Raw genomic sequence first — 16,942 nt, 5'->3', positions numbered from 1 at the left:
ATTAAATCTTATAAATTAATAGACCTGTTGAATGTGAAAGCTGTTTTATGCTTTTGAACTATAATACCTAAAAGAAGTAACATTCTCATATTTCAGCAATGTGTATCACATTATAATATAATATACTTATAGGGTAAAAAAACATTAAATCAGGATATGTCAAATGGTGAAGCAATAGTGATTAAGTGTGAAGGTTCTAAAATTGGATAGACCAAGGTTCAGATTCTAGTTTGCTGTTTTCTTTCTTTTAGCCTTGGACAAGATTCTTAACTTGGTGAGTTTCTCTGGCTAAATAGGAGCAGTACGTTACTCATAAAGTTGTGGGCATTTCATGAGCTGATGCATGTAAAGTGATTGAAGAAACCGTGGTTTGTATAAAATAAGCATCCGATAAATGTTAGTTTTTATTTTGGGAGTTATTGTTGTAATATTTGATCGATTCTGTAAACTTTATCTTTACCTTGGTATAAGTAATGCTTTCGTGCTATAAATAGAGCACCTAATTTTCATGATTCCATTGGTTATATGAAAAGAATTAACTGTTTAGCAAAGGAATAATTGGTATGCAGCTGAAATCTGTTTGAGGCTTCTGACTTGACATATGTACTGGTATTAACAATATAAATGCATTTATAATATAAATATCACATTAAGAAATTTATACTAGGAAAGGGAGCTTTAAAGAGACAAAGCTTCTTTTCAAGATCCCAAGGCCCTTTCCAAACATTAGTAGAGATTGTTTTATTTGAAGTGGCTTTAGTGGCACATATGCTGACCAGAGTTAAAGGAATTTTTTACCTTTAGGATTTCAAGATACATCTACCTTTTCAGATAGAGCTCTGTACTACCAGATTGCTCATAAATTCTGGTGTTTAGGATTGTGTGTGTATGTGTGTGTGTTTAATCTTTATTGAGATATAATTAACAAATAAAATTGTACTGTATTGTATACAGTATGATTTGATATACATATATACACACATATATTATACATTGTGAAAGGATTCCAGCAATTGAGTTAATTAACACAATCATCCCTCACATGTGTACCCCCCCTTTTTTGGGGGGTGGTGAGAAGCTTCAAGTTATTATCTCTTAGCAGATTTCAACTTTGCAATATAGTATTATCAACTGTAGTCACTGTGTGACTATGTTATCTAATATCTACATTAGATCCTCAAACCTTATTCATCTCTATAACTGGAAGTTTGTGCCCTTTTACTAATGTCTCCCCACTTCTCCTGCACCCCAGCCCAATACCCACCATTCTACTCTGATTCAGTGAGTTCAACTTTTTTTTTTTTTTTTTAAACAATTCCACGTAAGTGATGCTATGCAGTATTTTTTTTCTCTGGCTTATTTCACGAAGCATAATGCTCTGGGTTTATTCATGTCATCATAAATGTCAGGATTTCCTTTTTTATGGCTGAATAATATTCCACTGTAGGTAAATAGATATGTATCCCAATTTTTAATCCGTTCATCCTTTAACAGACACTTAGGTTGTTTCCATACCGGCTATTGTGAGTAATGCTGCTGTGAACATGGGAGTACAGGTATTTCTTCAAGATAGTGATTTTGTTTCCTTTGGCTATATTCCCAGAAGTGGGATTGCTGGATTGTATGGTGGTTCTATTTTTAATTTCTTGAAGAAATACTATTTTCCATAATGACTGTACCAGTTTACATTACCACCAACAGTGTACAAGGGTTCCTTTTTTCTGCATCCTCACTAGCTTTTGTTGTCTCTTGTTATTTGGTAATAGCCATCCTAACAGGTGTGAGATGATCTCTCATCATGGTTTTGAATTGCATTTCCTTGATGATAAGTGATGTTGAGCACCTTTTCAAGGACCTGTGGCCATTTTTATGTCTTCTTTGGGGAGAATATCTATTCAGGTCCTTTGCCCATTTTTTAATGGGGTTTAGTTGATTGGTTGATTTTTGTGTGTGTGCTATTGAGTTGTAAGAATTTTGGGCAGGGGGGAGTTGTATGAGTTTCTTACATATTTTTGTTGTCAACCCCTTATTGGATATGTGGTTTGCAAATATTTTTTCTCTTTCCATAGGTTGTCTTATTTTGTTGGTTTCCTTTTCTGTGCAGAAGCTTTTAGTTTGATGTAATCCTACTTGTTTATTTTTTGTTTTGTTGCCCTTGTTTTTAGTGTCAGATCCCAAAATCATCGACACGATCAATGACAAGGACCCTGTGCTCTATGTTTTCTTCTAGGAGTTATACAGTTTTAGATCTTGCATTCAAGTTTAATCCATTTTGAGTTGATTCTGTGTATGGATTAGGGTAAGGGTCTAGTTTCATTCTTTTGCATTTGGATTTTCAGTTTTCCCAGTGCCATTTATTTAAGAAACTGTCCTTTCCTCCATTGTATATTCATTCTCATTGCCTTTGTTGAAAATTAATTGACCATATGTATATGGATTTATTTCTGGGCTCTCTTCTGTTCCATTGATCTATGTGTCTGCCTTTATGCGAGTACCATACTTTTTGATAACTACAGCTTTGTAATACAGTTTCAAGTCCAGAATTATGCTGCCTCCAGCTTTGTTGTTCTTTTTCAGGACTGTTTTGGCTATTTAGAGTCTTTTGTGATTCCATAGAAGGAATTTCAGGATTTTTTTTTTCTATTACTATGAAAAATGCCGTTGGAATTTTGAAAGGTATTGCACTGAATCTGTAGATCACTTTGGATAGTATGGACATTTTAAAAGTATTAATTCTTCCAATCTGTGAGCATGGACCATCTTTCCATTCATTTGTGTCTTCAATTTCTTTCATCAGTGTTTTATAGTTTCTGTTATACAGCTCTTTTACTTCTGTGGCTAAATTTATTGCTAAATACTTCATTCTTTTTAATGTTATTGTAATTGGGATTGTTTTCCTAATTTCTCTTTCCTGTAGTTTGTTAGTGTATAGAACAACTGATTTTTGTATTGATTTTGTATCCTGTAGCTTGTTTATTGTTTATATGTTTACTGCTGTTTATTTGTTAACAGCATTTTGGTGGAATCTTCAGAGTTTTCTAGATACGATACCATGTCATCTGCAAACAGACAATTTTACTTCTTTTCTGACTTGGATGCCTTTTATTTCTTTCTCTTGTCTGTTTGCTCTGGTTAGGACTTCCCAGTGCTGTTTGAATAAAGTGACAAGCGTGGGCATCTTTGTCTTGTTCCTGATCTTAAAGGAAAGGAAAAGCTTCCAGCTTTTCACCATTGACAGTGATGTTAGCTGCAGGCTTGTACTATATGGTCTTCATTATGTTGAGGCACATTTCATCTGTACCTAATTTGTTGAGAGTTCTTTTTATCATGAAAGGATATTAAATTTTGTCAAATGCATCTATAGGAATGATCATATTATTTTTATTCTTCACTTTGTTGATGTGGTGTATCCCATTTATTGATTTGGGTAGTTGAACCATCCTTGTATCCCAGAAATAGATCTTATGTATAGTCCTTTTAATGTACTATTGAATTCAGTTTATGAATATTCTGTTGAGGATTTTTGCATCTGTGTTCATCAGGGATATTGGCTTGTGTTGTTATTGCCTGGCTTTGGTATCAGGGTAATGCTGGCCTCACAAAATGAGTTTGAAAATGTTCCTTTCTCTTCAATATTTTGAAAAAAGTTTTTTTAAATATTTCAGAATTAGAGTGATTGAGGAGTGCCAAAATGAATTAACATTGGCTGACAATATTTTAAGATAGAGGAATGGGAGTTCTAGGAAAGGACAAAATGATGGGCTGAAGTTATTTTCTTCCTCCCCCCCCCCCACCAAAACAAAACAGGAGCTAAAATGCACACATTTTCTTTTTTAAAAGAATCTACCTTTCAGAGATACATGCTGAAATATCGATGAAATGATACATTGCTGGTGTTTGCTTTAGAATGGAGGAGAAACAAGATTAAGAGTTGGTAATCATTGAAACAATGATGAATAAATGACGTTATTTATAAAACTTTATTTTTATACTTGTTTGAAATTTTTCACAAAATCTTTTAAAGTTCAAAATAAAAGTATCTATAGACTTGGGGTTGTGAGTCTTGGTAAAGCGGACTTAGTAAACACACTCAGGTGTTTTTCATCTCTCCCCAGTAGTATTACTAGACCTCTGAGCCCCATTCCTCTTGTGACTATCACATGATATTTCCAGTCAACAAAAGAATAGAATAGCTACATAGATACATAATGACTTTGTACTGAAAGGATATAATAATGTTTTAAAGAAGTCTACAGATTCTGGAAATCATTCCCAACAGGAAGATTGAGGAAACAGTTGGGTAAATTAACAGTATATTCAGTATACAATAGATTTCATTCTATGAGATGGTTGAGTTTCTGAAAAGATACCTTGTGTAAATTAGGTTAATGTCAAACAGTCAAGATTTCTTTGGGCGGGTGGGTGGCTCAGTTTGTTAAGCCTCCCTCTCTTATCTCCGCTTAGGTCTTGATCTCAGGGTGGTGAGTTCACGCCCCGTGTTGGGCTCCACACTGGGTTGGAGCCTACTTTAAAAAAAAAAAAAAAGAAACCCACACACAGTCAAGATTTCTCTAAGAAAACTGTTGGGATACTTTGACTAAGGGTGCAGTTTACTCAGTGACTATTAGCAAACCTTAATGTTGGTGATCTTGGCAAGTTACTAGTAAGACTTAAACTGTGGCTTTCCCTCTACCACTTTATACTGCTGCCTTGGAAGCCACAAAATGGCTCCTGTTTACTTCTTTAATAGTGTAACCCTGCATACCAAAAGTGGGTACCTACAATGTGCCATGTTATCTTGCTAGGTTCTCTTATGAATGCTATCTCACTTAATTCTCAAAATAGTAAAGTGGAGTCATTTACAATTAACAAGTTGAATCAGAGTGGTGACACAACTAGTAACAGGATGAGTCAAGTCCTCATGATTCCAGGATCTTTTCAGTGTACTATATTACCTATTTTACTTAAGGAGTCTTCTATCTCCACTAGTATAATCTGCCCTTTCTTCTCCTCTGGACTTTGGGTATTGCTACTTTTCTGTAGTTTTGACCTTTTTTTCTTTAGGATCCTCTGCCAGAAATGGATGGGGCTCCTGGATCTGAATGGAGAAAGGAAATGGATGAGTTTTAATTGGGATTATCCCTTATGACAGTGATTATAAATTCTGCCTTCCTTGATATTAAAAAAAGTTAGTAGACCTCTTTCAGTCACCCATACCTTGCCATTCAGTCTGTTATAGGCTTGCTTTATCAAACTGGCTGCAGTTCAAGAAAGGGTATATAGTAGAGACCTGTGAATCCCTAGAATTTTGACCTCAAGTTTTGTTTGTTTTTCTAAGGAAAAGGTTCATAGTCTTAATCAGATTTTCACAGAAATCGGTGATCTGTCTTCAAAAGAAAAGATTAAGAACTACAGATACCCTACCATTTGGTTCCAGAGAGAGAAAGGAGACTTCATTCTTCTTCAGCCTGAAAAGGTTCCCCCCCCTTTGATCTACTGGGCCAAACAACAGACCACCACAAAGCCCACCTGTGAATGTGCTGGTTTTCTTATAAAGAAATAATCTGTGAATTCCTAATTTTGCTACTAGAGATTAAAACCTTAGTTTTACTTTATCAATTTAGCATAGATGCACACTCAGTTGTGCTTGGTAAACTCAGTAATTTTTTCCAAAAGAAAAGACTTTTTTTTCTTGAAAAATTTTATTTATTCATTTGCCAGAGAGAGAGAGTGTGTGCGCACGCGTGCATTTAAACAAGGGGAGCCGCAGGGAGAGGGAGAAGCAGGCTCATTGAGCCTAATGCGGGGCTCAATCCTAGGACCCCAGGATCATGACCCAAGCTGAAGGCAGACACTCAACCCACTGAACCACCCAGGCACCCCAAAGAGACTTTTTTAAAAGGAAATCAGTCGAAGGCATTAATAACAGGTCTGGAAGTCACAAGCCTTCTAAAGGAATTTGTATTTCAGTAGAATAAGGAATGGTGACAATCAGCACCCAAACATGTCTTTAAGACTTTTTTGCCTTGTAAATTAATGTTCTTGTATTAAAATAAGCTGATAACCAAATAAACATTCATTATATATCCCCTTAAAGAAGAAATTTGGCAAATATTGTCTCCTTTGAACAGGTCACCAGAGCAGGATTGGTAGGAATTCATGTTTGCTCAAATAGTAACTAAAGTATTAAGTTCGAAATCAGCTAGACAAACAGTGACAATCTAGTTTATACCAGGAACCTTCTTTTCTTTTCCTTTCTTTTCTTCTCCTTTTTCTTTTTTTCTTTCTTCCTTTTTTTCTTTGAGAGAATGAGAAAGAGAAGGGGCAGAGGGAGACGGAGATCTGAGAGAATCCCAAGCAGGCGCCACACCCAGCGCAGAGCCTGACGAGGGCCTGGGTCTCACAACCCTGAGATCATGACCTGAGCCACAGTCAACTCCAGATGCTCATCTAACTGAGCCACCCAGGCGCCCCCCCCAGGGGTCAGTTTTTGAATATTGATACTGGACCCAACTGGGTTTCCATCCTGCTTTTATATACAGATGGGGGAAGAGTCAAAACAGTCTTGAATCTTAGTGGATTCTTAAGTCCTAAATTTGTTGAAGAGCCATGATTCGTTGTTGTTTTGTTTTTTGTTTGTTTGGTGTTTTGTTTGGTTTTGTTTTAGAATTTAGAGATGAGTGTGAAGACATATGTTGAGGGGGGGCGTTCATGGTGGTTTGGCCCAGTAGGTCAAAGTGGGGCATTTTCTTAGGCAAAAATCCTTGTCTCCCTTTTTTTGTCATCCTTAGTAAAGCTTATCTGATACATTTACCATGGTATTTATTTAGTTCTGTCATAGCAAAATAGACCATGGTCTTTAAGGACATAAAATGAAAGAGTATTGTGCAGAAGTATTGTCAGTTCTCTGTAATTATTGTTATTGACATTGGTACTTTGTGGGGCAAGAGCCCCAATTACAAAAGATCTAATACATTACCAAATTCATACCTTTTTTTTCCTCTATTTTCTTAATCCACAGACAAAAATTTCTGCACTAGAAGTCCAAGATCAAGCTGTTGAGCATCACTGATTTCTCCTGAGCGCTCTATCCATAGCTTGCAGGTGGCTACCCTCCTACTACTACCTTTTCACAGGGTTGTCCCTCTATGCACGCACCTCCCTGGTGGTCTTTGTCCACATTTCTTCTTCTTACAAGCTTCAGTCGTATTGGATTAGGGCCCACTCTAATGGCGTCATCTGAGATATATTTGACATATAACATTATATCAGTTTCAGGTATACAACATAATGATTTATTATTTGCATACATTGCAAAATGATCACCACAGTAAGTCTAGTCAACATCTGTCACTTTACATAGTTACCAAAAAAATTTTTTTTCTTGTGCTGAGAACTTTTAAGATCTACTCTAAATGGAAATTTCTAACTTCTAACCCCCTTCACCTATTTCTCCCATCCTCCCCCCAAATCTTTACACTTTCGAAAAACTATCCTTTTTTCCAAAAAGATTGAGAACCACTAATCTAAAGTTACCAGTGGTGGTCTACAAGAGATTTGTCAAAATCTGGGGATTAGGATTTTTTAAAAAATCTTAGTTTTTATACTGGTTACCAAGTACTGGAAAAGAAAATACAATATTCAAAAGTAATGTTCAGCATTTAGAAATATTTCATTTCGGAAAAAAATAAGTTTATAAAGTAGACGTTTTAACAAAACGGGAAAATAGCTTTTGAACCTAAGATAACTTTGTGTTTTACTCTACTTATTCAGTGCTAGAATTCTGGCTTTGCTTAGGGTCAAACTATGATATGACAGGAAAGGCAATGGAGGTGATTAAAGGAGACAATAAAATGACTGGTAAGCATGGTATATGGTGATTATATTTTGCATAAGAATTTGGAGCTGCTTACTGTGCCAGTTGTATTCATTAACTAAAAAGTACTATTTTTTTCAGTGTCCTGGGGCTAATTTATTATAAGAATTAATTAACAAATGAGAGTTTTGGCCTAAATACAGCTGAAATGTTTACTGAAATTGGATCAAAGATGGGCATCTGTGTCAAGGTTTTAAAATCATTTTTCAGGCGTGCCTGGGTGGCACAGCGGTTAAGTGTCTGCCTTCGGCTCAGGGCATGATCCCAGCGTTATGGGATCGAGCCCCACATCAGGCTCCTCCGCTATGAGCCTGCTTCTTCCTCTCCCACTCCGGGCTGCTTGTGCTCCCTCTCTCGCTAGCTGTCTCTATCTCTGTCAAATAAATAAATAAAATCTTTTAAAAAATAATAATAAAATAAAATCATTTTTCATATTAAGATCTCTAGAGAAAATGTTTACAATCCATAAGTTCAATATTTTTGTTATGCATGATGGGAACTTTTAAGTTCCTGTGTCACAACAAACCACTGGCTGTTTCATCCAGAGATGTTCATTCTCTTGGGCTTCTAGGGAAATAATGTACTCATCATTTCAAAGATTTCATTTTACACAGTAACCTACTGTATGAGTAAATGCAGGTTTATTTTTTTGCTTAGGCAAAGCAGTATATATCAGTGTTTCTTTGAGTTAATCTTCCATCACTTCCACTTCCGTCACTGTCACTTTTTAAATTACAAATTATTTTAAGTTTAATTTTATTGCCATAGGTATAGCTTATAGTGAGTAGTTTGGGAATAGAATGTGTAGTGGTGTATATTTGCATTGACAGTGATTTGGACTTATTTTCCACTAACTGGACCTTTACATTTGCTTTGTGGTTCAGATAGGAATCATCCATATGCATCCCAAATGTTCTTGTTCTGCAACACCATTACTACAGAATTATTTTTTGCCTGGAGAGTGCTCCTCAGTCGAGTATCCTAAGTATCATCACTAAGCCTTTCCTAGTACTCTAAGAAACTGCTTGCTAAAAATTAGAACAGTTGGTCACTACCTCAGATATGAACCATTGCTTGTGTAGTGTAATCAGTCCTTATCTTCAGTACACAGGTTTACAGAATATCACATTTCACCTGTTTTGGGGGCGTTTCTTCTGTGTTTTATCCATTTTTGTTTATTGGCTTGTAGAATCTATAGGAATGCTGTGTTACAGCTGTGGGTCATTTATATACTTGGCACTTAGCTTTGCTATAAGGAGAAATTTGCATTCCTAAGAATCAAGAAATTTCATCAACAAATTCATTAAAAAATAATTGCTTACAGTGTTTTTTTCTTTAGAAAAAATTTAAGACATTTTTAATAGCCATAAGTGTATAATGTAAAACTTAAACATAACTCAGCAAATCTGTCAATTGATGAATTATATTAAGCTCTTTATCTAAACTTTTGCCAAAAAAAAGTAAGTCTTTCTCTGTCACAACCACCTACCATTATAGGCAGACACCTTTCACCTTTTTTTTTTTAAGATTTTATTTATTTATTTATTTATTTATTTGACAGAGAGAGAGAGAGCCAGTGAGAGAGGGAACACAAGCAGGGGGAATGGGAGAGGAAGAAGCAGGCTCCCAGCGGAGGAGCCTGATGTGGGGCTCAATCCCAGAACTCTGGGATCACGCCCTGAGCTGAAGGCAGAAGCTTAATGACTGAGCCACCCAGGCGTGCCCCTTTCACCTATTTTTATGGTGAACGAGGGTCAACTTCACTCAGCAGATATGATAATATATAACTGATATTTCTGGGATTTGCTTTAAAATAATTCTGTAGAAGATGAGAGGTTACAGATAAAGTAAGGTTAGCTATCAGTTTGACTGTTTAAAGCTAGGTAAGGTATTTATGAATTCGTTACAGGGTTTTCTTTGGTTTTGTATTTGTTTGAAGTTTTTCATAATAAAGTGTTTTTTTTAAGGATACAAAAAATAACATCAGGATAAGTAGTCTGAACAAAATTTCGAAGGAGAAGAAATAGATAAACAAGTAATGAACAAAGAAGGTCTTAATTCCATTCAGGCAAAGGAGTTTGAACTAACCCATTAGGTATTAGGGAGCCATTGTAGATACCTAATAATGGAATGATAATGATTAAAGTTACGCTGTAAAAGGGTTAAAGTCATGAAAGAATGAAGAGTAAATTGGAGGGTTGAGAGCCCAGAGGTAGTGAGATCAGTTCATTGCTATATTGCAGCCTTGAAATCATAAAGAGGTGAGTAATGTTGGTGAATGAATGGATAAAATACAGTCTATAAAATGTTTCAATGGAAAAAGAATAGCTCCGCATCCAGGCTCTTAGTCAGGTGCTAGAGCAAGCACGGTAAAAAGGAGAGGGGTTGTTTGTTTATTTGCCTCATTTGTGCAGGGCTTAGATTTGGACCATATGGATGTCTTGAATTCGTAGGCACTGTAAAAATTTAGTCAGTGCTTTGGCTTTATCTTTTAGTAAATCAGTATCGACAAGCCTCTTACAGTTTTAAAGTTTTTTTCTCTTTCCAAGTGTCATTAAAAATGAAGGCTTCCTATTTTATACTTTGAGGTAAAACTGCTGGAATAGTTTTTTGGTTTTGTTTTTAAGTTTATTTAGGTAATCTACACCCAGTGTGGGGCTTGAACTCACAACCTTGAGATCAGGGGTCACATTCTCCTCCAACTGAGCCAGCCAGGCACCCCAGAACAGAGTTTTGATAACTTCTTTGAAACCGAAGAGCTCAAATCTTCTAGATTACTTTAATTTTGTCCATCAGAACACTATAAATGCTAGCTAGGTTACAGGTGGTTAGCACATTTTATTTTTTTGTTGCTGAAAGAAGAAATTTAGATCTTGGTGCATTCTGTTAAAAGAGTTAAAAATTATCTCATGGGACAACCATAAAATACTTTGGTTCTGAAATAATGCTTTATCTATGTTTTATTTTGAAGGTCCCAGCCCAAATTTAGTGAAAAAGCAAATGAGATCTCTTAGTATATTAAGAATTTCACAGAACAATAGTACATCCAATCAGTAGTCATAAAAGTGTATCAGAATTGTTGAGAATTTGCAGTTGACTTTCATTTTAGGGTTTTCTTTTAGCATGTAGTCTTCTAAATAGAAGACTCTATGAGCGGAATTAGAATTGAAATTATTTTAAACCTTTTGAGAAAATGTAGCCAGCCTTCACACACTATGTGGGACTGTGTAAAATGGTTATAACTTTGTGTAAGGTGATTTGACATCTCTGATACATGCTCATGACATTTTAGTAGTTCCACATCTGGGAATGTATTCTAAGAAAATGTTTGTGTATGTACGTGACTGTTCAGTTGTATATATTATGGAAAATTAGCAACAATCTAAACATCCACCTGCACAGGATTGATTTAAATTATAGTAGAGCCATAAGATAGATACTGTGCCATCATTTAATAGGAAGTACATTTGTACATAGCATGTAGAAAGATGTCCAAAACCTGCTAAATGAACAATGCAGATTATAGAACTGTAGAGTTAACACTTTTATTTTTGGGGTGTCTTTAGGAAGTGAAATTATGTGAGAATTTCACTTCTACTTTTTATGCTTTCATAAAGTTTGCCTATTTTTACAAGCATTTATTATCTCTAATATGTTAAGGACACAGATACAGCTATTGGTGGGGAGGGGAAATCTGTTGTGCGTATCGGAAATGTTAAGCTTTAAATTCCTTTACTGTTATATACTTAGCCAGCTGGTCTGCCTGGTAATCCCGACACATGTATGGTCAGGTTCTGTTTGTCTGTTTTGAGGGTTCTTGCTGCCTGTTGTCCTTCATTCTTAATAGAATTTTCCATAAGACCGGTCAGTGATAAGTCTTGTCTAAACAATTCAAGAGATTTATGAAAATCTTCCTATAAGAGACTCCTCTTTGTCACTGTTAAACTATGGAGTGGTCTAGGGTTTTCTTTTTTTGAGAGGAGGGTGTTGTTTTCTCTTCAGAATGACTCATTAATTGTAGAGGCACACTTGAGGATTTTTTTTTCCCTTCGTGGTTGTGAAAATGAAGTACTTGGCACATAGGCAAGCCTAAAGAGTTTGCAAATTGCCTACCCTCTCCTGCTTTGGATAAGAGAAACATCTTAAAATAGCACTTAACATAGTTTTTATATATAGTAGTTACTCACTTCATGTTTGTTGAATGAATGAATGAATGAATGAAGAAAAAACTGGCAAATCTAGATAATATAAATCCCAAGAGAGCCAGGAATTTTAATCTGGACTTGTGCGTCTAGCATAGCACCAATAATAATTGATGCTTTAAGTTTTAAAAATTTGTTTTAATTCAGACATCACTATCTAAATAGTAATTACTTTAATAAATAGAAGCTGTACATTAAAATCTTAATTTTCTTTCTTTCGAAGGCACCAATTTGTATGTAACTTCTTACAAGTAATTATTTTTGTAGCAATGTTTCTTCATCGGTAAAATGGAGAAATTTTGCCCAAACTACTGAAAGTATAACATATTAATGCCTCGTAAATGTGCACAACCGACTTCATCTGGAGTAAGGAAATGTGCTTCCCATTTCAGGGTTTGAAAATGAAAAGGGTCTGGATAGAGAGGACGCAAACATAAAAGGGTGAGATGTTCTTTTCCTTTTTGGTGGGGTGCATGATTCTAAAGCATGCTCTGAGGCTCCTAACACAGTAAGACAGGCAGAACCTTCAGAAAGTCTTGAGAATATCTCTTTACAGAGCCCTTGAAAGTTTGTTGAGGGTATCATCTTTATTTAATACTTAGAAGCCTAAAATTTTCCTGATTCTTCTTAAGGATAGAGAGAGTCTGTGCATCTTTGGTTAGTTTAGCAGTAAATACCTGTTTATCACTGTTAAATCAGGTGTACTTAAAATATTTTTTTTCAGTGTCAACCTAAAATAATTTAAAATCATAGTATTTAGTTTCATTATGTATGATGTGTACTTTTATCCTAACTCCTCCTCCCCTCCAAGAACAACTAAGTATATTGTGGCATCTGCAGTGCTGCCATTAATGAAATTTTTCATGAGGATAGAAGTTCTTCTGTAGATTAAAATAGAATATTTTAAAAACCAGGTTTTAATTACCTCCTATTCTAGTAAACTTAGAGCTTTTATAGACATCTGTTTATTGTGCCAAGCCTAATAGCCCCTAAAGGGAGTATAAATTTAGGCAAAGGATCCAAGGGATAAACAAGTGTTGTAGGAGAAGAGGTGAGAGAAAAAGAAAACTTAGTATCTTGACTCTAAATTACCTTAGTCTGAATTTCTTTAGTCTGCATTGTTTACTTCCAGTTTTTCTCTTCTTTGTCTTCAGCCCTGAACTTCTTTTAGATTCTTTGCCTACATTAACTTAGCTTCAGATAATAAACCTAACTTACAGTTTATACCATCCAATTATATAAACTTTTTACCAGATCTCTGAACACTTTCTCTTTTCTTAGAGTTCATCTCCAATTTTCCAGTAATTCTTCTAATGCTTATCACTTACCTGTGCCACACTGTTGTTTTTTTTTTTTTTCATGTTTCCCCGGTATTTCCTCTTCTCACCTTAGTTACAGTAGCAAAATTGAAATACACACTGTTGGAAAATAGTAAAAATAATTGTTAGCCACATTTAGGTTATTAGGTAGCAGCTTCTCTTCATATATATTTAAAGGTTGCAGAGAGGGGCTCCTGGGTGGCACAGCGGTTAAGCGTCAGCCTTCGGCTCAGGGTGTGATCCCGGCGTTCTGGGATCGAGCCCCACGTCAGGCTCCTCCGCTATGAGCCTGCTTCTTCCTCTTCCACTCCCCCTGCTTGTGTTCCCTCTCTCGCTGGCTGTCTCTATCTCTGTCTAATAAATAAATAAAATCTTTAAAAAAAAATAAAAAAATAAAGGTTGCAGAGAATTACTTAAACTCTATTTTCTACAAACACTAGTTCATATGCGCCTGTGAGTGAGCAGGACGGGTATCATTCTGTCTCTGTATCGATGAGAAAACTGAGACTTTGAGACATTGAATGAATTGCCTAAGCCAATGCCAGGATGCACGGATATCTGGAGCAAAATGAAGCCCATTGAGATTTTACTTTGAGGAATTAAAGATTGTATATAAAAAGTGATTTTTCTAAGATCACCAGATATTTAAGTTGTAGGCTAGAACTCAGATTTCCTACCTCTTACTATTACTTTTTCCTAACATATTTTTTCTTTCTCAAGGCCAAAGTGGTATGTTACAGTACAGTGGCTGTGTTTTTCCTTGATACTTAAGTTTGGGTTGAAGATGAAAGATAAACATATAAAAGGCAGTTGCCACATTAATTCTTAGACAAGTTAGTCCTGTAGATAAAATGCATTCATTTATTTATTTATTGCATTTTGCACTGCTCTGTGATTTAAAAATTGAGGGTAATAATCATGTTAAAAAAAAATCTTTCTCATAGTCTNTCCCTATCTCTTCTTTTTACTCTTTTGTAAAGTTGTTCAAAAGAAGAAATTGAAGTATAGAGGTATTTAAGAATAGGGGTGCCTGGGTGGCTCATTCACTTGAGCATCCGACTCTTGGTTTTGGCTCAGGTCATGATCTCAAGGGTCATGAATTAAAGCCCCAAGTTGGCTCCGCGTTCATCGGGGAGTCTGCTTAAGATTCCCTGCCCCCGCCCCCGCTCCCATGAGCACGTGCGCGCTCTCTCTTTCAAATAAATATTTTTTTAAAAAGTATTTAAGAATAAATTCAACTCACATGTGTAACAAAATTTTGAATAATCAGTAGGTTCAGAAATTGAATCTTAATGGCTATTTTATCTTAACCCTATTGAAAACTTTTCTGAAATTTTTTTTCTCTTAACTGACTTAAATTTATTCACTTACTAGCCTACTGTAGATCGTTTATTGCTTTATTCTTTCCATCTGTTCATTTTCATTATTTAATAGTTTAAAAATAGGGATATTAGATTGGGCTGAATATATTTATTTCAGGAGACAGATGCTTGTTTTTAGTGAATCCCAGTTTAAGAGTCACTGCTTTTGAAAGGAAGAAATTTGGTTGATTATAGTTTATGGCTAGTTGGGATTTAGAGAACTAGGAGTTGTATGCAGGGTCTTTTATTTAGTAAATGAGGGGGTAAAGTCCTAATAATTTTATAGCAGTACCGTATATACAGTTTAATACTAAAACCAGACCAAGGGAGATTAGAAATCTAGGGAGGATTTTTAAATTGAGGATATTTTTTAATTTAGATTCCAGAATGGTAAGTTGTTGCTAATAGGAAGAAAATAATCATTAACCCTCTTAAAAGATCTGAAGTAATATTGTTGCCCTTGAGAAAACTAAGCATTGCAAATTGTGATACTATTCAACCTACTGTTTATGTCAGGCTAAACAAGAAGAGATTTTCTTTCTTTCTCTAATACATGCCTATCTTTAACATACTTAGTCACATAACTTCAAAAATAACTATAAAATATGCTCCTGGCCCTGAATTAGTGAATGTGCATGTTTGTCCTTACTTTGAAATCTCATCATTGGGTCCTAGATTCCAGAGTGATTTTCATACATAGGGAAGCCACTACTACTTTTCAAAACGTTTTCTAATGAGAGTGAGGAAAAGAAGTGTAAAATTTCAACCTTGTTGTTAATACCTTGCTTTTAATCCCTTGTTGTTAATATGCTTGGAGGACTATATTCATAAAAGTAGAAGCGTTCTGTTTTATTTCAGATTTAGTTATGGATGATGGATATTGATAAACCGAACAATTAAAAGGGACATTTTGGGAAGATGGCTTGTTCGTATAAATTTAAATGTGATTCACTTACATGTTTTGTCAGAAGCCAAAATTGAGGAAGAGATATGGCTTTCTGGGTTTGTGGAGAGAGTTGATCAGAGACTGCTCCGTGGCTGAGTTGCTGTCTGCATAGGCTGTTAACAATTGTTTCTCTGGCAGCAGATCTTGTTCATCAGGATTGCATCATTTCTGGGAGAATGGCCAAGGTCCACAGCCTCAGTACAAAGACTGTCTGAAGCATATGAGGCCTGTTCTCTTTCTAAAGCGGCACTCCTCTTCCTGCCAGTCCTCTTCACAGGATTACTGAAGCAGACTTGTTCTGAATTTCTTTCATTGGATTGGCTGTTTATTGGACTCTTGTCTCCCAGCTGCTTCCGGCTCACCTGGCTGATGCAATTTCTTTTTCTGAAATCTCTGTTGGAATTGTTCTTAAAACACTTTTTGTCTGTCTGCTCTGAGAGTGATCAAATAGGTCACATGGGTCCTGTGCTTTCAGCAAGTCATATAGAGGAGAGACTGTCAGAATGACACACACAGACACTGTTGACCATTTCTGAACCCAATTAAGAAGATGGGTAATTATAAAACATTTTTGTCATGTTCTGTTTAACAGCCTTTTCTACAGAACCTATATGTGTGCGTAAACAGTGATTTCTCAAAAGAGTACTCCGTACTGGGAGACTGGCTGGTTCTGCTTCTGAATCCAAGAACTTACTAGTGTTTTGTGGATTCTGATGAATTGTTCTGGAAAAACAAATTGATATGAATTTGAATTGAAATTCTGATGTATTCATTTTACCCCTACTGAACATTCATATATTTAGTTCTCGTTTTCTTTCATTTCTTACCTTCTTTCTTATTTGTTGTTAAGGGAATCTACTTCCTTGGTTTGTTTTTTTCTTCCTTTTATTGTTACCTTCATACCTTTTATTTTTATAATAATTCTGAGTATGCTTTTTTAAAATTGTTTCTGAAGAATAGTTTGGGGTTGCCTGGGTGGCTTAGTCGGTTAAGCATCTGACTTTGGATCAGGTTATGATCTCAGGGTCCTGGGATTGAGCCCCGTGTCAGGCTCCATGCTCAGTAAGGAGCCTGCTTCTCTCTCCCTCTTTCTCTATGCCCCTCCATCTGTTCGTGCTCTTTCTTTCTCTCAAATAAATAAAATATTTTTTTTTAAAAAGTTTATTTTCCAATTTTTGTAAATTTAGAAATCCACAAAATATTGACATAAAAGTACATTTCCTCTCTATTGCTTGGTA

General features: G+C 35.6%; 1 protein-coding gene across 9 annotated transcripts in view; it reads left to right on the top strand.

The window, feature by feature from the left end:
- Positions 1-16,942, top strand: part of SETD5 (SET domain containing 5) — an 83,538-nt gene that overhangs the window by 13,573 nt on the left and 53,023 nt on the right. The gene's annotated exons all lie outside the window — the stretch shown is intronic.

The sequence above is a fragment of the Ursus maritimus genome, unplaced genomic scaffold (assembly GCF_017311325.1).
Source record: "Ursus maritimus isolate PB19 unplaced genomic scaffold, ASM1731132v1 scaffold_14, whole genome shotgun sequence".
NCBI classification, from domain to species: domain Eukaryota; kingdom Metazoa; phylum Chordata; class Mammalia; order Carnivora; family Ursidae; genus Ursus; species Ursus maritimus.
This window is presented reverse-complemented; position numbering and strand designations above follow the sequence as displayed.